Source organism: Dermacentor albipictus, chromosome 10 (genome assembly GCF_038994185.2).
Source record: "Dermacentor albipictus isolate Rhodes 1998 colony chromosome 10, USDA_Dalb.pri_finalv2, whole genome shotgun sequence".
NCBI classification, from domain to species: domain Eukaryota; kingdom Metazoa; phylum Arthropoda; class Arachnida; order Ixodida; family Ixodidae; genus Dermacentor; species Dermacentor albipictus.
Genome location: NC_091830.1, coordinates 44028074 through 44047178, shown reverse-complemented (window position 1 = coordinate 44047178; position 19105 = coordinate 44028074).

Below are 19105 nucleotides of genomic sequence, written 5' to 3'. Positions count from 1 at the left end.
ACACTGATGCTCAAGGTCCATTCGAGTGCCGTGTACTGTCACGATATGGACGCGCATACGCGCCACGCGCAGGGCCTTCGACTGCAAAAGTGACGAAACCAAGAGAACAAACTTTGCTTCGCTCCATCTGTGGAGCGAAGTGTGACGTCACAGTCCTGGCTCCGCGCGCAGTGCTCCATCGGTTCTGTCGTAGCCGGAGCAGCCTTCTGCCTTCCGCGGCTTGGAGGCAAGCGCTGTGCGTGCGCAAATTAGCACTCCTGCTTGAGCAGCTTTGTGCACCACAACATCGCGCTGCATGTGCTGTTCTCAGGGGACCGGACAGCAGACGTCAAGTTAAATTTGTGCAATCTTTTTTTTTTTTATTTCGGAGCTCGCAATAGGCCACGGTTTCTTCTTGGTCTCATGCCGTGCACCTCCGAGGTGTGACGCCGGCGACACCGCAGGCGTCGCATCATTTCCGTATTCTGAGATGCCTTCTGCTCGACGATAAGCCATGCTGTCGCTTTCAATGCTGCGTCTTCGGGCGAAACATCCAGTGCAATAACAAAACTTTGTTTGAATAAGCATGAACTTGTCACCCACCGCCCACGGGTATACTTAAGTGCCCTACAAGCGACGTCGCCGCTTCGCGCAGCGTAAAAATGTATGTTTAATCTCTGATACACTTTGCACTAGTGTAACATGATCTAACTATGAAAATGATCACAGGAAGCTCTGGCGCCGGGATTGCTGAGTTACCACCTAAAATATCCTTAGTAGATGCATTCGCTGAACCTTCGTGGTCGTGTATTTGGCCGCACTTATGTTTTTTGTAATCTTTAAGATTAGCTACGGCACCAAGAAGGCACTAATGTGGGGAGGTGACCTTGCTTGCAAGATTGAAAAGAAAGTGACAAACAAACATTGAAATATACGCGAAATAGCCACTACTATGAACGATTAACATTGCTGCAGAAGGAAAAAGCAAAAAAATATCTGCTTTTGTCGGCATAAATTTCAAAACGACCATATTCTTTTGAATGCAGAAGGAAATAACACCGCCCTCGGCATGCGTACTTATCGCAAATAGCGAGATTTATAACGCAACATTTTGTACAACATGACTAATTTGCAAAGTCAGCAAGTGGTTTAATGCAGAAGATCGACTTAAGGAAATTCATGTAATACCCACCATCCCTTGCAGGCTGAAGTGCCATGCTTGTAACTTCTATAGACAAAAGCGCCAAACTTCCCTTCAGTAACTTCAATGGAAAACTCTATGAATGCGAATGCTTTAGAAATAAACAACAACAATCAGCTGCAGAAAGAGTGGTGTCATGCAGAGCTGTTTTTTAGTCATGGCGTGCGCTGCCAAAGAGGCCAGCGTGACTGCTAATGAAGTGACGCTCCAAAGCTCATTCTGCAGTATTCGATCGCAAATTTAAACGCACACGCGGAAAGCAACGTTTTGTTTCTAGCGTATCTTTTTATTTTCTGGTAGGCGGGGGGGGGGCGAAGTACATTCTGGTAAAGGGATCCCGGTGTGTTTACGTTATGCTAATTCGAATACCCTTTCCTGCCAAACGAGTGTTCGTTAAATAACGAAAATGTTTCATTCCGCTCCTCGATCTTGCTTCCGCCTTCATTTGCAGTGCTCAACAATATCTGGAAACAGCGCTCGGTTTACAGGGCTAGCTCATTTTCCCGTGCTTCACGAGCTTCAACACCCGCTCCTGACGCAGATTGCCGGGCCGCGTATAGCCTTCCATTCAACAAGTGCGCAAACCACTCTGGATTTGCCTCTTCGCATTCAAAACAAGAAAAAAAAACAAGAGTCCGGGATTAGTTTTCGTTAGCCCAAGGGCTATATAAGACGTTCTTGAGTCTTATATAGCCCCGTTGACGTTATGCCGGGGACGGTCGTTTTCCCCAGCTCCTTATACACCGCCGCATCCGTGTATCAGTCGAGAGCACAGAGTGTAATTAAGGCGTCCGCACACCCGCACTTGTCCGGTCTTGTCTCCGCACGGTTCGCTATTCTTGCCACAGCCGTTTCATTATCTTGTCGTCCGCTACACGCGTCCATTACGAATTGCGCGCCGCGTACGCGTACGTACTCGTCAGCCCTATGCCGGCACTCTGCTGTGGCAACAAAAAAAGTGAAACGTGAAATGGAAGGAACCACGCTCCCGGCTAGATGGGGGTGCGCTTCCGCGTATACACCTGTAATGCCACTGTGCAACGCGATTCGTCAGCATGCGTTCTTACTTCTTTTCCGGTTTCTCGGTCGGCGCGAAGCCCCCCCCCCCTTTTTTTTTTCGCGCACTGCCTTAATCTCTAGGGAATCGAAAAAGGATGGACCCTCGCCGGTCCTCACTTCGCGGCCAGGTTAAACCCGAGGCGAAAAGCGACTCGGCAGTAAACGTCCCGACATCGAAAGCAAAACGCACCCCGGCTCCTTGCCACTTGATGCCGCTGCCGCTGCGGATGCTACTGGTAGGTGTGGGTACGAACGGAGAACGCGGCGGGGTGGCTTGCTTGTATCTGCGCCATAAACGAACCGGTCGCGAGGGTAACGTGGTGAGAGAACAGAGGTAAGCGAGCAAGGAAGAGTTAAAAAAAAGAAGAAAAGTAAAGCCAGGTACCTTCCTTTTTTTTACGCCTCTTACGGCCGGCTGATCATCCCTGCAGCGAAAGCATAGTACACCCGCGCAGCAGCAGCAGCAACAGCGCACCCTGGCGGGCCTACTTGGAGTGTCCGCGGATGATGCATTGCTCGGACCTCGGACCAAGAAAAGACAAGCTAATGAGTCTGTTGGGGAGTGCGTTCTTACGCAGTCGCCTCGACACACGACTCCGCCGTGAATGCTCCGGCTCTGCAAGCGTGGTTGAAAAGCGCGTTTAGTACATAGTGGTGTGTATGTGAGCCAGAGGAAACCATTACAGAACTCGTAAAGCGGGCAGGAACAACCGTATAGACGGGACCTTTTACTCCCCCCCTCGCCCTCCCCCCTTTCGGGTAGGTCTTCTTTAGCTGAGCAGTGCGCAGCTATGGCGTATAGCAGATACAAACGAGTTACGGCTGTTTAATGAAGAAAATAAAATGGATGGAACGAAATGGCTGTGCTTTCTTAAATGGTGATGGACCAGACCATGAGAAAAGAAAAAAGAAGACCACAATCTTCTCTGATGGCCTCTCGCTATTTACCAGGCAAAGTACGGCCGATACGAGGCAACGATAAACTATTCTCGAGAACATTTTTGATTGTCTTCTCTAATGTGTGGCTCTTTAACTTGCGTTCACCTCCGAGTACATTGTGTGTTAGATCTTGGCAGTTAGTGAGACGGATGGATGGCTTCTTTGCCGCGTCAGCTTTGAAACCCATGCTTAGTGGGTAGTCGTTTGAAGGAGTGTCTTAAAGGCCAGATTTTTTTTTGCATCAGATGGAGGAAGGATGGTGAAATTCGGGGGAGGGGGTCTTCCTTGTCCATCTGTAGGTAGTGTATTAATTGGGATAAGCGATTAACATTACCAACGAATGTGCACGGAGCACTCCACCTAGCCCGTTACAAAGATATGGGCTGCCAATTTGCGGCAGTCCGACATCAAGGCACTCAAGAGGAAGCTTGCAATAAAGAAAGCCTCAGAGTCAAATACTTGCTTCGTCGAAAGCTGACTTACACATCCAGTTATTCTAGTTTATTCATTCGTTTCGTTATTTACTTAGTTCAAAATATTTCACGCGAACAGTTTTGTTCCACGCAAGAAGGGCTAACAGGGCGTTCAAGTACTATGTGGTGCATGGAATGGCAGTTCAGGAGATTGACCAGAATAAACAATGTGTATATATACACAAAACTCATTCACTCATGCAAGTGCTGTTTTCGAGATTTAACAAAACTAGAGGACTGAAAAATAGCCCCCGGAAGAGAGTTCCAGTTGGAATTAGTCCACGAAAAAAACACAGTGTGTGATTGTTTCAGTTCTTGCAAAAATTGGTTCGAGCAAATGACTTCCTGTGTTGCGTGTTCGTCTAGACGATAGCTGTTTAAGTATTGCTATTAGTCCAGCACGACGATCAATACGTTCGCAAAAATGTATACTATCAGGCTTTACTAACACCAGCGTCTCCAGCGAGACTACTGGTTACCGAATTCTCCGGGCACGACAGACGCTCTTTACCGTTTTTGAAGTGAAGGCCTATATTTCTTCTCCTCCGTTCTCTCTTGTCACACTGCCTACCACTTGCGTTCCAACGTAAAAACTATAGTGGAAGGCACCTTAGTACGTACTTCGAAGGCTTTTATTTGGTCAAAGTGAACCCTTCTGTTATTACCTTTCAACTGCTTTCATTTGACTCTTCATGCTAACTACTTGATTGGCTGCACTTCAGAGCACGCACTTACACCACGCGTGCCACAAAAAGGGCTCAATATATTTTTAACCACTTCATACTTGTATATATATATATATATATATATATATATATATATATATATATATATATATATATATATATGTGTGTGTGTGTGTGTGTGTGTGTGTTTGTGTGTGCGTGTGTGTGTGTGTGTGTGTGCGTGCGTGCGTGCGTGTGTGTGTGTGCGTGTGCGTGTGTGTGTGTGTGTGTGCAGAGCAAACGAAGGTGTATTCTTATATTCTTACTTGTTTCCTTATATAAATAAGAAGTGATTTTCGTTCTTTGAAATTGCACCGGCTGACTACTTGTCTGTTGAACAAAAGTTAGTGTGTCCTAACGTACGTGGTTAAGGCGAGTCATGACGGAGACTCGACTTTTTTTAGACGACAACAACTGATGTTCATTTATACAAACTGCGCATGACATGGCTTCTGAAATATCACAGATTCGTAATAGAAGTCTCTGCTACAAGAGTCTCCACCTGGGCCGTTTCACTGGAGTACTCACAATACCTAACGAAAAATTAAGCCTTGTTTATATTTACACCGCGGCAATTGCTGCTCAAGCCCTCATCGCATGGCATTATTTGTACTTAGGGTGCGCTCATACGGTAGATGTAATAGGCCAGCTATTATTCTCTTAGCCGCAGAGTCCAACACAGCCTATCGGCTACCCACCGAAACACGGTGGGTAGCTGTGGCTCCGTGGTTAGCCGCATGAGCGTGCGAAAATTTCTGGCATTTATAAAGAAGAAATTTGAGCTCAGGGCTTACTCCAGCTTCCCTACTCAAATACATGTAAAACGTGGAAATTCGTTTGATGGAAATCCGGTGAACAAATTTGAATGAAATCTGTTAAATATAAGAGAGAAACCTGAATTCTACCGACAGCAAGAAGCAGAATTACAATTTATGGCCTCGGAGGGGGGGGGGGAGGAACTTTTTTGCAGAAATTGTCAAAATTCATATAGTAAAAAAAAGAACAAAGGAAAGGAACTGATGCACAAAGTTTGCAGATTCGCAACTCTGCACCGCAAACTAATGTTGTGTCAGTTCTGTAAAGTGCATTTGCTTTAGTCTACGTCAGCATGTCTTACGCTGCCATTCAGATATGATAGCGCAATCCGCCTGGCGCAGTGGCACGTGGACGCTGAGTCAGGCGGATTGCTGCGATTTTGCCAAATCCTCGCTAAAAAAAAAAGGACGGAAACATCGCCCCAACTTATATACCACGACAATTTCCTCGCAATACAAGTAAGTCTCGGGAACATGCCGCGATCGATATCAGTGGTATACAGGCAACATTCGCGGGGCCCGAAGCCAATAAGACCAAAATAAAGGGAATCCTTTCGCTACACGCCGACTCGCCACTACGGCAAGAAGCAGCGAACCGGTACGCAGTGTGCTGAGGAGAATGTGCTTACATTAGAAACAGCCTCCGCCAGACTTACCGCAGGCTTAGTGCACTACGGCGACATCTTCAGCCAACCGCAGTTCCCGAGAGCACGGGCTAGACGGCAATAACAATGAGAACGTCGTTTCTTCTTGCTTCCCGTCTTCTTGCTTTGCATATTTCGCAGAATTGGACCTTGCTCGTCGGGTGGTTGCGGTTGGAAACTCCGCATAGGAATACGCCGATTGATATCAGTGCCAAGCAGCGTCTGTTGTGGCGTACTGCTACGCTTAGATAAACGCAGCTGGCGTTTTGCTCGTGCCGGCCCCTGAACGACAGCGCAATCATCATGACAGGGTATAAACTTCGCTCCGGTGCGGTAGCCTATTTCGAGCCATTGAATTTTCCAGAGGACTTATTTAGATCGTTGGAAAAGTGCGTATTAGTGAAGTTACCGAGTGCGAGCGCAATCTGATAACGGAGTAGAGCGTCAAAAACGAATTGAGAAATGCATTTGAATGATGAACTGGATACTTGAGAAAGTAATTGTCTAATGGGACCGCATTTGTAGGAAAGAATTCTTTTTCCCAGGTTCGAAATGCAAGTGTAAGTTCTCTTGTTCGATGCAGGCCTCGTGCTTGTGTTACTCCAATATGAGCAAAGCTGTATCGCATTTGACGTTAGCAGTTTTAAAACTGCTGCGGCAATGTCCGCCTGCTGATGTCATTTGATTAACATTCTTCAAGCTGTATAAATCAGATTTCTGCCAAGCACCCCCTTCACAATCTGAAAAATAAATACGTAATTTAATTTAATTTCGTTTCAAGTACTACCAAAGGCTTTTTTTTTGTTGGCTCGGAAGAATAGCAGCTGCGTGGACCTAGCACCTAACAGATGGAGACAAATAAATTTAGAGCACTCTAATTATATGTGAGCACCCACATACTGAGTGCAATATATCTGGAGGAGTATCTAATATTTTAACCCTCAAGATGTTTTTTTTATGACAGTGCATAAAATTTCCCTTACACGTATTTACTGTCCAGTTTTCTCATTAAAAATATGCAGGGGCCCCACACTCCGGCTGTTGATGCTATGCGAATAACTTTGCACCCAGCTGTCTATACAGTATTTTTTATGGTTCTGAAAAATGCTACAATTTGGGGTGTAAGAGGGAGTTATCAACGTACTTATGTAACGTGAGCAGTTGTGTGTTTATGTGACCCGAGCATTGGGATGTGTGTATATGTGACGCCAGCAGAAAGATAAAGGGCGACGGCGATGATTTCTCTGAGTCTCAAAGCACCATAGGTTCCACAAGAAAAGAATGGGAGAAACTAATACGCTCTTGCTTCTATTGCTATTGCATGCGAATGACAGTGATAAGTCTGTGGGCTGAGTGCAAAGTAAGAGGCGTGTACATGTTCTCCTTCGTGCTATGTGACGTCATGCAGGCACCATTTGTCACAGAGTTAGTTGTGGTTGGCACGAGAGAAGTACGTGTGCAGGCTTGATCACGCTCCTGTGTTGGAAGACGGTGGTTTGATGCTATCATGAGAGAGAGAAAGAGAAACGTTTATCATTCGAAACAGTGTCCCGAGCGAGGCCAGGTATCACCCTGAGGTGGGAAGGCTCCTTTGTCCAGGAACCCTCTGGCTTCGACTGCCCTATTGGCCCTGGCGACGAGTTGTTGTTGGTCTTAGCTGCAGTACCCCGCAAAACAGTGTGGAGGTTGCAGAGGAGGTGGCCATAGCCCTAGCTTTGACTCAAAAAGGGGTGAAAATCATAGTGTCAGATTCCAAAACAGCTATCAGGAATTATACCGCAGGGAGAATCTCCAAAGAGGCGCTCAACATATTGGAGAAAGGACCAATTCCAGAAGAATTAGTGAACCTTATATGGACTCCTGCCCACGAAGGCTTGCCCGGCAATGAGAAAGCGCATGCATTGGCCCGAGAGCTTATTTACCGGTCCACCAATGCAGCCTCTACAGCCAGGGAGCCCCTACAAAAAGAGGAAGGTATAAACACTTACAGCGAAATTCTCGATTATTATAGAATGGGAAGGAAAACACTGCCAGAGGCGCATAAGAAACTAAGTAAGCAGGAAGAGATAACATGGAGGCAACTCCAAGCGGGGGTGATCTGCAACCCTTACATTCTGAAGAGATGGCACGATAGCATTGAGGCCATGAGTTGCAAACACTGCGGGGCAAAGGCGGACATGATCCACATACTATGGACATGTCCTAGATACAATAAGCCAGGTAGGGATAGACAATCCTGGGAGACTTTAATGACCAGCTCAAAGGAAGCTGACCAAAGAGAAGTCATCCGCATGGCCCTGGACACCGCTGAGCTCCAAGGAGCATCAGCCAGCTGAAAGGGGAGGAGTAAGCCGAGGAGACAGGAAGACTCTTGCCTCCTTGGGGCTCTTTTTGCGGGTGCAAATAAACGTTATTTCTCTCTCTTGTTGGTCTTCCAAGTCCCCGAGGGCGAGCGTGGCCTCCAACGTATCGCATAGGTGGTTTTCGTTTGCTTGTTGTGCTCGTTTCTCATCCGTTTCCGGTTTCATTGTTCTGCCTTCCTGCTACGGGCATTATTGAGACGATGCGAGGCAGGAACCTACCTACCACGAAGTGAAGGTGTGAACAACAGAATGCCCCATGGTAAGATAATTGCTTCTTTTATTCCGTCCGTCGAATTGAAACATGGAGTATGTCGTCAGAAGAGTGTTTTCCTCAAAATCTATAAAATTCCGCGTTAATCTTGCGTACACTCATTGAAAAGCAAATGTCCACCATGAAATGGTATGCATGAGCATAGGTCGGCAAATCAAAAGAACACACTCAGAACAACCAATAAAAAAGATGTATTGAACTTTGGGCTCACATGGACTCACGTTCGCCGAGATTAGACTTAACCAGGCTCACTAGTACTGAGACTCACCAGAAATTCTTCTTATCCGGCTCATTCTGCCTCACTTCCGCCAAAATCTGGCCTATCTAGGGCAACTCCAACTCAAGCTCACCAAAATCAGGTTCAGATCGACTAACTGAGACTCACACTCACCGGTTAGCGTGAGTCTGAGTAAGTACGGGTGAGCCGGCTCAAGAGTGGGGTTGTAGACCTATGTGCATAAGTGACAAAGCCAGCAGTTCTCAATGGAAGGAAGTGTCTATTCCTTCCATTGAAAGAGGAAAAATGTTGCGAACAAGTGTGATTCGTCTTGGGCATTATTGGTACAAACTGACCGAACGAGCACAGCCCGGGCTTCGAGGTTAAAGTTTTAATTGCTAGTAGTAAGTACAGATCATTAAAAACACCTTTAAAATCCCAAGTTACTCCGAAAATCCTTCAGGTAAGATAAGGTAACCTAAAAGAAACATTGCTTATTTAAGTCACGCACCAAGAAGCTCTACCGTCGTAATGTGTGTATACGCAAACAAAATGGAGACGGGAGTGAAAAATGTGTCTGATCGGCCCCTTGACCTTCCAACCTTCATCTCCCCCTTTCCCCTTTCCGTCGTCGCTGCTGACTCCAATGGTAGGATATATATATTAGCCTTCAGCCATCGCACGGCACATGCTCCACAAGAGGACGCAAGAACGAGCGTCTGCGGGCACGGGAGAAAACCAAGGTTGAGATTGGGGACGACAAAGAATATGGACCAAGTTAACCAGAAACGATTTTGTTTTCCGCTTATTTCTGTGTATGGTACATGAATGATTAGGTAGTGTTCATACATTGGAAATTAATGCTTAGGCCTAATGCACATGGTGAACCTAATGGGAGGAGGCAAGTTACCCTCTTGCTTCCTTCACACAGACCATGAACAGGGACGTTCTGAATTGCACGATTGTCGAGCGCGACTTTGTGTTTACTCCTTTGCAGCCTTACGTTAAGTTTGTTCTTAACGTTTATCGATGTGGGGTAAGGCGCTGCCCTTTCTTTGCGCTGCAACAGTCCTGTGCCATTACGTAGATTACATCATCCCTGCTTGATGTCCGCCCTTTGTAGGTGTTCCTCATTATTTTCGCTTATGTCTGTTTCCTGTCCCAGACGAACCTGATTCCTCCTTCACCGGCGAGCTTGGGATTGGATTTGGTGCGCGCGAAGCAAGAAATGTCCCCGATGTCATGCAGAAAGATGAAGACGAAGACGTCGTGGGGCATTGTCTCAGTGCAACGAAGAATGGGGCCGGCGACGTCACCCGCACAAAGAGAAAGAAAGGGAGGAGGGAATTGTGCTCGTGGCGCATACGCCAGCACACTGGCGCAGAGGTAGGTGTACGTATAGATCCATCATGAATCCCCAGGGCACCGCACCACTGCAGGCGGGAGGGCAAAAAAAGAAAAGGAAAAGAAAAGCTGCCGCGTTGGAAGCTGTCTCGAAGGGCTGCCGCGGGCTGCCCTGCCCAGCCCGGGCCACTCCTATTTCCATCGGCATCGGCGGGCCGGCGAGCGAACGAAGTCCAAAGATGCTCTCCGCCCGGTGGATCCCCCCGTTCTTCGATGTCCGCGCGACGATCTCTCGCGGCACGCACTATATGCAGGCGCGAGAGAACGCCGAAAAAAAAAACACAAGCAGACCATTCCTCCGCTATGAACCGTCCCCCTCCCTCCTCTTGTACCCTCGCACAGCTTACAAAAGTCTCTCGTCGGGTGGATGTGAGTTCGAAGCGGGGTATAGGAGGCGATCGAGGGGTAAAGGAGGAGGTGTGCTCATTTCTTTCCTTTTTTTTCCTTCTTTGCGTGTATGTGTGTGTTGTCGGTTCATGTGTTTTTGTTTAGTGCACAGTGCGATCTCGGTTCCCTCCGCACACACACACCCTTATTGCTATGGCTTCTTTGAGACTATTCCTGACCGCTCGCGCAAGCCGCCGCCTCGCCGCTTGTTGCGTATGGCTCGAAGCGCGTTTGCGGCAATATTTCTCTTGGGGAGGGGAGGGGTGGGTGCTCGGCTGCCCGACTCCAGGGAACGTTGGAGGGGAAGGGACGCCGGGGGCTGGGGACGGCGAAGGCAGAGCCGGCACTTGTGCGAATGCAGAACAGGAGGAGCGATGGAACACGGCTGAGGAGTAGACCGCGCTCGGAAATCGAGAAATAGCGCGGTGCCTCGGCTCTGACAGACGTGTTGTGGCCTCCGGGGGCAGCGCGTGGATGCCGCTTCGATCTTACGTACTCAGTAGTAAGCGCCCACATTTGCAGGGAAGTGGGATTCGGGGACGCCGCGGGGCCTCCGATGGCGTCGCGGAAGCAGTTTCAAGACTGCCGCCACGTTTCTATCAAATACCGCGTTTACTCGAATCAAAGCACCATCTTTCTTTTTTTGTATATATATGGCTCGTGATGAGTCAAAGTTCCTGATATCCTAATAAATTGGGTATACCACCTCTCTTCTTTTGACAGTGGGGATGAGAGGTGGGCGTGCGTGCTTAGACTGAAGTGTCAGTAGATATGACTCTTCAGTAATTCTTTCTTGTCTATTGTAGCGTTCCTAACCAGATCGCCTGTAGAAAACATATTATCTCAGTGGGACGGGCATCATCTGCCTTTTAGTTTAACTTCTTCGTCCTCCCTTCTTCCCTTAGCCCACCTCTTCGTCTTCTTTCATGCATTCAGCACAGACCGCTTCACTCTTCCGGACTTTTGATTACACATCCTGGTCTAATGCTAGTGCTTGAATATATTGCCAATGGAGGCGCACTCCGTTTGACCCGAGTCTCCGGTGTACGAGGCGCGTTCTTCAATATTACATGCTGGGCCGCAGTCTTAATCACTTGAAGTGGTCCATAAAATCTTCAGTTTGAAGGTAGAGCTCCTTTCCTTACAAGGACATAGTCCCCAGGTTCATTGCCAAGTATCTCGTTGTTGTGCCTTCTATCAGAGTTCCTCTTCATACGGTGCTTGTAGACCTGTTTTTTGAAAGTTTTCTTGATTTCGGTGACCTTGAGGCTTTGTAGGAGGCCTAGCTCATGATCCACAGGAAGTATAGACGCTGTGCCCGAAGTAGTAAAATGAGGACTGCAGCCTAAACCTGTTGTGTACTACCTGTTGTGACGTTTCACAGCGGCCTCGAGGCAGCACTTTCAGTTACCTGGAAAGTCTGCATACATCTTAAGATACTGTTTGACGTCTTGTATTGCACGTTCCGCTAGACGATTTGCTGCCGGGTAGCATGGAGAAGAGTACTTCATCCTTATCCCATGCTCTTGTGCCCATTTTGATAACCTGGCACTTCGGAGAGCTGGCCCGTTGTCACAGACTGGCGTCTTCGTGTGTTTAAAACATTAAACCTTGAAGAGATCGATAGCTCTGTTTTCGTCTTCTTTGCCAGCTTTAGCAGCAATCGTCCTTGTGCGCTCGTCTATGGAAAGCAAAAAAAGGTACCTTTTGTTTCACTGCTTCCACCTCCTTTTTGAGCTCCGCGAAGCCCAGATGAATTACTTCGAACGGGACGCTTCGATATTCACCGTCTGTCTAACGTATGTCGGTTGCTTGAATTTAACTTTATTCACTTGGCAGAGGTGGCATGTGTGCATGTAAGTGCTGATGTCGTTTTTATGATCACACATGTGAATCTCTTGATAACTTTCTTATATGTGTGCCAGAAACCATCATGTCCACCCGATGTAGGAGTATCGTGATACGGATGAATAACTGTTTGAAGCATAGCTAGTGGCACATGACACTAGGTATGGCAGAAAAGTAATGCGACAGTTTTTTTAAATTTATATTTACACATCAATGTTATCTCATTGAAAATAGTTCCCTTGGCCAGTTATGCATTGGCGAAAAAGTTGTTTCTACTCACCGTAACAGTGGCGGAAGACTTCAACTCGAATTGCCTTCAGCTCCTTGGTTACGCTCCCTGGAATGTTTTCGACACTATCAAACTTTTGCCCCTTCAGCCGGGGTTTGATCCTGGGGAACAAAATAAAATAACACGGACTAAAATCAGGCAAATAGGCAGCCGAGGAACCACTAGAATTCCTTTTTTGGTCAAAAACTCGTTGATGGAGATGGCCGTTTCACAGGGGGTCGCTGTCATGGTAGAGCATCCAAGTGGCCGGGGAGTCCGGTCTGACATGAAGCAGCCTCTTTCTGAGCCTTTCAATTATTTATTTACAAAGAAACTTGGTTGAGAGCTTGTCCTTCGGGCACCAATTCTGCGTGAACAATCCCCCTACTGTCAAAAAAGCAAATCAGCATTGACTTGATTTTCTATGTGCTCATTCGAGCTATGTTCACTTGAGAAGTATGAGTGTGGCACTTTTGACACCGACGTTTTCTTTCTGGATCGTACTCGAAAATCCGTGATTCATCACCAGTGATCACACAACTGAAGAACCCTGGCTCATTTTCTATCCGGTCGAGAAGGTCAAGGCACACGTTCCTCTGATTGTCTTTCTGTTCAATAGCGAGGTTTTTTGGTACCAACTTGGCACACTTTCTCATGCCCTAATTTTGCGTCAAAATTTGATGTAGGGTAAAACGATTCAGATTCGACACTACTTATCCATCTCAATGTTAGCCAGCGGTTTGACCTCACAAAAGCTCTCACTCTTTCAACATTTTCCGCAGTTTTCGATGTTGAAGGCCTCCCTGAGCGAGGTTCCTATTCCACTGTTTCGCAGCCCTCCAAAAATGCTTTGTGGCTCTGAAAAACTTGTGCTAATAATAGACAGTGCTCCCCAAAGGCTCGTTGCAACTTTTCGTAGGTCAAACTTGCACATTGACAAACTTTGACACAAAATTTGATGGCAAGCCATCGCTCCAAATTTTGCTGTTCCATTTTTTTAGCGCAGCAGAAAAACGCACCTTCTTTTATCAAGCTCTTTAGGGTCGCGTGTTTACCGAATGAAGTTGACACTTTTACTGAGCGTCTGGGAGTGTCTGATACACTAAATTTGAGAAGGGGGAGCCTGTATATCTGCCAGATTGCTCCAAGCGTTGTCAGTCTGATTACAATTGTGCCACACCTCGCACTCTCCATTGATAAACTGGATATCTTTTGTGCTTCCCCTCAGCCAAATACGATTGATTACATCAGGATTCTCACTCGATTCGAGTCGAAGTAATCTTGCTAGTGCGTAAGCATCAGTGGGGAACGGGCCGGGACGGTGCAAAATTACGAAATCAAACTATTGCAAATATTCACCCATCGGGCACGGTAGCCTCTTGGCTGGGTGCTCAGAAGTTGAGTGAGAGCTTGATGGTCAGTGAAAAGCATGAATTTGGCAGTTTCCCGGTAAGTACGGTAGTACTGATCAGCTTTTAAGATGACCAGAGCTTCATTTTTTGTGGTAGAGTAATTGATTTCAGCGGGTTTCTCCGCATAGCTATAGCACCCGACAACGCGGTGTTTCATTTGATCACCCTGTTTTCAGGGTTTCTGGCATAGAACTGCACAGGTAGCATAGTGTGACGCGTCCGTGTTAAGCATGAAAGGCAGAGAAAAATCCGGTATTCACAAGGCGGGGTCCGACGAGATTTGTTTCACCAGCTCAGAATGGGCTCCATCTCACTCCTCTTCCAATTGGAAAGGCATGCCTTTCTGGGTTAAATGTCTGATGTGGACCTTGTTCTCAGTGCATAGGCTTTGATAAACGCTCTGAAGCACCCTGGTTCAGCTTGACGATTGAGAGCCCGGTAGCCTGTACAGAGGCGAAATGTTCGGTCTTTTTTTGGTGCAATAGTTATAGGAGAATCAAATGCGGATGCAGAAGACGTATGATACCTGCGTCCAACATTTCTTGCAACTCCCATTTAGGCCACACCTCTTTTATATTTAGAAATACTATAAGGTACTCTACGGACCACTGTTTTATCTGCGATCTCGAAAGGAACATTTGATTTCATCGCTGTGGGATAGCTCCCCATGCATGTAAGTTCGGGGAACTTCGTCTTGACGTCTTCCTTGTTGAAAAAGAGCCTTGATACTCTAGGTTCTTTACAAGGCTCGCGTGTTATGTTTTCTTCGGCCATATAGAGGTTTAAATATTTTTGATGTCCGGGCGAGACAAAAGTAGTAGTAGTAGGGACGATCAATGGTACCCAGGGGTCTGTTTATGTAGTGTTAGGAACTTCCCAACCGGTGCCAGCAGTGTTACGAACTTCACCGCTGCACCACGATAACGGCTTTGTGGTCCCGTAGCGCTCGTCACCCGTTTCGTGACAGAGCGTTGGTAGCGAAGACTCCGAGCCTGGCGTCGATGAGAATAACAAAAGGGACTTTATACATTATATACAGGTTATCATACAGGACATGAACGGGTCGGCACTGGGGCCGAGTGCTCACAACAAACGCGACTGTTCTCGCACGACGACGTCCGGCGAAAACGCGTTTCACATCTCACCCCAGTCGGGAGCGACCCTCTCTCCAGGTGGGGTCGGCGGATCCTGTTTTCGAGCGGCGTGTCACTGCTTTTATAATCCCCGAGGCCCATTGTCACTCAACCGGCCCAATACAAAGTCAGCACACGACGGTCGTCCGAGGGGTCCAACCAGCGACCGCGCTGGCCACCCGGTTCAAAGTTCGCGCGCGCGGTGACCTCCAGGCAAGGGAGGTGCGGCGCCGGGCTGTCGGGCACACGCGAACACGTTTAAACACGCTGCTTCGCCGAGGCCTCTCCCGCACGAAGGCGCAGCATCTTGACTTGTGAAGGGAGAATTGTGGCGCTCGCAGGATAGATTCTGCATCTTGCAGATTCGGGATCCGGGCTTGTGGTAATGGCACAACAGCATCCCCGCCCTCAGATAAGGCGCCGGGAAGACGAGCTGCCTCCACGTGGCTCGGATGCCAGGCGCGCACGTTCGTCAGGCTCGTCCAAGTTCACGTCCAGTGTCGGGACGCCAGGTAACCTCACGTGCCCAGGTCCGACTCGCCAGGACAGGAGCTCTGCTCACCACGTCGTCGCCAAGGCACCTTGACCAGCTCCGCTCGGGTCGTTCCTAAGACCTTGCTTCTCGCCACTGGTCCCGCTTGGTCGTTCTGCAGCTTGCAAAATCGACCGGCAAAAGGCAACACCCAACACGAACAAGTGCCCTCTGTCTCCCGTCAAACACCAGACAAAGCCATAATTCAAATCAACCTAATTAATCGCTATCCCCTTTTGCCCCCGCTGCAACAAGAGGCAGGTGTACGATCTAGCACACAAGGCTCAAACAATCAGTTTTCAAATCAACAACACACCAAAATAGAAACAATTATTAATCAGCAATAATAATTACAAATAGAATGGTCCCCTTGAAATCGCTTTGGACCGAAAACATACTTCTGAGGAAGCAAATGAGGTCATTCATTTTTCCCGGCGATATTTTCGCGGAATCTGAAGCTGCTTATATTTGCGACCCTGCTTATCCGTGTAGCGGCGGTACAATAAGCCAGGTTCCTTGCCAAATGAAACCCCCTTTTTTTCCACTCCCCGTTTGACGCTCTTCCTCAGATCGGCTAATGAACAAGCTTCCTGTTGCTCGCGAATCAGACTTTTTCTTTCAACTGCAGCCTGCTCCTGCCGGCTGGCGGAAACCGGAGCGAGTGCGGAGCCCGCGTCGCCTAATTGCGGCGTCGAGTCTATATCGCGGCTAGCACTGCACGCGTCACTCCCACTCACTTCCAGGACCCGCTCGTCTAGGCCAGCCTCCGAGCTCTGCCTCTCCCGTGACTGCTCGCCACTCAAGTTACCGTGATCGGTCCGTGTGCCGCACCGCTGTTCGCTCACCGACTCAAAGTCAAGTTCCCTCGACAGCTGGCGCGCTTTGGATCGCGTGAGGGCCATGTACGCCACGTCGGCAAAGAATGATTTGCCCTGATCCTTCAGCAGCTGCTCCGAGCTATTTGAGAAGAGGTAGGGAAAATGCTCCGGGAGGGCGGCAGACACAGCGGCTTCTGTGTTAAGTTTCCCGAACTCTCCTTCAATGGTAACCGTTGCGATCGGTAAACAGACACTCTCCTCCTCGGCCACTTGCCGTATCCAAGCGCACTCTCCCGTAAAATCACTCGAGGAGACGAAAGACGGGTGAACAACGTCCATAGTTGCTGCCGAGTCTCGAAGTGCTCGGCACTTCTTGCCGTTTACCTTAATTTCCCGCATATATGGCTCCAATAGTCGTATGTTTTTGTTAGTTTCCCGTATTGTCGCAAAAGCAATTTTCTCCGGGCAGCTCACTGCGATGTGCCCTTGCTTTTTGCAATTGTAGCAAGTTAACGGCTTCCGTTTTTCAAAAGAACGCGTCGTATCGTTTCGCTGCTTGGGACCATCGTTAGCATTCTGAGATGCATTCTGTCCTTCCCTTACAGTTTCTTTGGTAAGAGACTCATCTTTCCGAAACTCGCGACGCGTGATTTGCTTCCGTTCGTCGGACTTCCCGGAAAACACATCTCTTCTATCAGCTTTTTCTACGCGCACTGCCTTGCTGTGCAAGCTGCGGCGTGTGTAATACTCTTCCGCTAACTCTGCTGCCTTGTTTAGCTTAACCTCCTTTAGCCTATCTTGCAGCCAGAGCCGGACATCCTCATCAATGCAACGGTAGAACTGCTCCAACGCGATGCATTCGACAATTTTGTCGCGGTCGTCGTAAACCTCTTCGCCCTTCAGCCATTCCACCAGGTCGGCTTTTAGACGAAACGCGAAGTCAACATTCGACTCCTTACCCTTTTTTGCATACCGGAACCTCTGCCGGAAAGCTTCGGGCGACAATTTGTACTTCCGCAGTAGCGCTTCCTTCACATCACTGTAGCTCTCAAACGCCTCTTTCGATAAGCAAGTTATTACGTCTGATGCCTCCCCAGGAAGCAACGCTAACAGATTCTGTGCCCAGAGGGATCGCTCAATGCTATTCCGTTCGCACACGTGCTCAAATTTCACGAGGTATTTGGCCATATCCTCTCCGACGACAAAGGGTGGAAGTTGATCGCGTATTCTTGGAACATTAGAAGTGAGACTAGGCGCTGGCGAGCTATTTCGGGTCTCCAACTCTTTCATTTTAAGCTCGTGCTCCCGTCGCTCCCTCTCTCTCCTTTCCTCCTTTTCCTCCTCGCGACGTTGCTGTTCTCTCCTTTCCTGCTCGCAACGTTCCTTCTCCCTTTCCTCCCTTTCCCGCCGTTCCTTGATATCCGCCCAGGCCTCTGCGGCTTCCTCCGCCGTTACGTCCCCAGTCCTCATGACCTCAAGGATCGCATTCTTTCTTTTAGTTGAGCCCAACTCAATGCCCAACTCCTCACAAATTTCGAGAAGTTCCTTCACCTTGTACTTCTCCATCGTTCACACTGTCCTCCTGCTGTTTACCCTTTTTGAATATACCTGCCGTACGCTACTACAACACTACTAGTAACACATATGCAAGTATATCACACACTGCCCTGTTTACCCCCTCAGCATCCCCTGGTTTTCAAAACGCTCTTACTAGGCTTGAAACACACAAGGTTATCACAATGCAACACCAAATCCTTCCCTAAGCTACTATAACCTGTGTCAGAGAAAGTCTGGTGTTTGAGGTAAACTTCAGGCACTCACCGCGCCGAGGTAGCTGATGCCGGTCAATCCCACCGCTGCCACCAGTGTTAGGAACTTCCCAACCGGTGCCAGCAGTGTTACGAACTTCACCGCTGCACCACGATAACGGCTTTGTGGTCCCGTAGCGCTCGTCACCCGTTTCGTGACAGAGCGTTGGTAGCGAAGACTCCGAGCCTGGCGTCGATGAGAATAACAAAAGGGACTTTATACATTATATACAGGTTATCATACAGGACATGAACGGGTCGGCACTGGGGCCGAGTGCTCACAACAAACGCGACTGTTCTCGCACGACGACGTCCGGCGAAAACGCGTTTCACATCTCACCCCAGTCGGGAGCGACCCTCTCTCCAGGTGGGGTCGGCGGATCCTGTTTTCGAGCGGCGTGTCACTGCTTTTATAATCCCCGAGGCCCATTGTCACTCAACCGGCCCAATACAAAGTCAGCACACGACGGTCGTCCGAGGGGTCCAACCAGCGACCGCGCTGGCCACCCGGTTCAAAGTTCGCGCGCGCGGTGACCTCCAGGCAAGGGAGGTGCGGCGCCGGGCTGTCGGGCACACGCGAACACGTTTAAACACGCTGCTTCGCCGAGGCCTCTCCCGCACGAAGGCGCAGCATCTTGACTTGTGAAGGGAGAATTGTGGCGCTCGCAGGATAGATTCTGCATCTTGCAGATTCGGGATCCGGGCTTGTGGTAATGGCACAACAGTAGCTATCTTCACACCCTGATCACGGCAACAACTCTAGATGTTCACTCAGCTTATGAGAATCAAGTTGTTCTATTTTACCACCT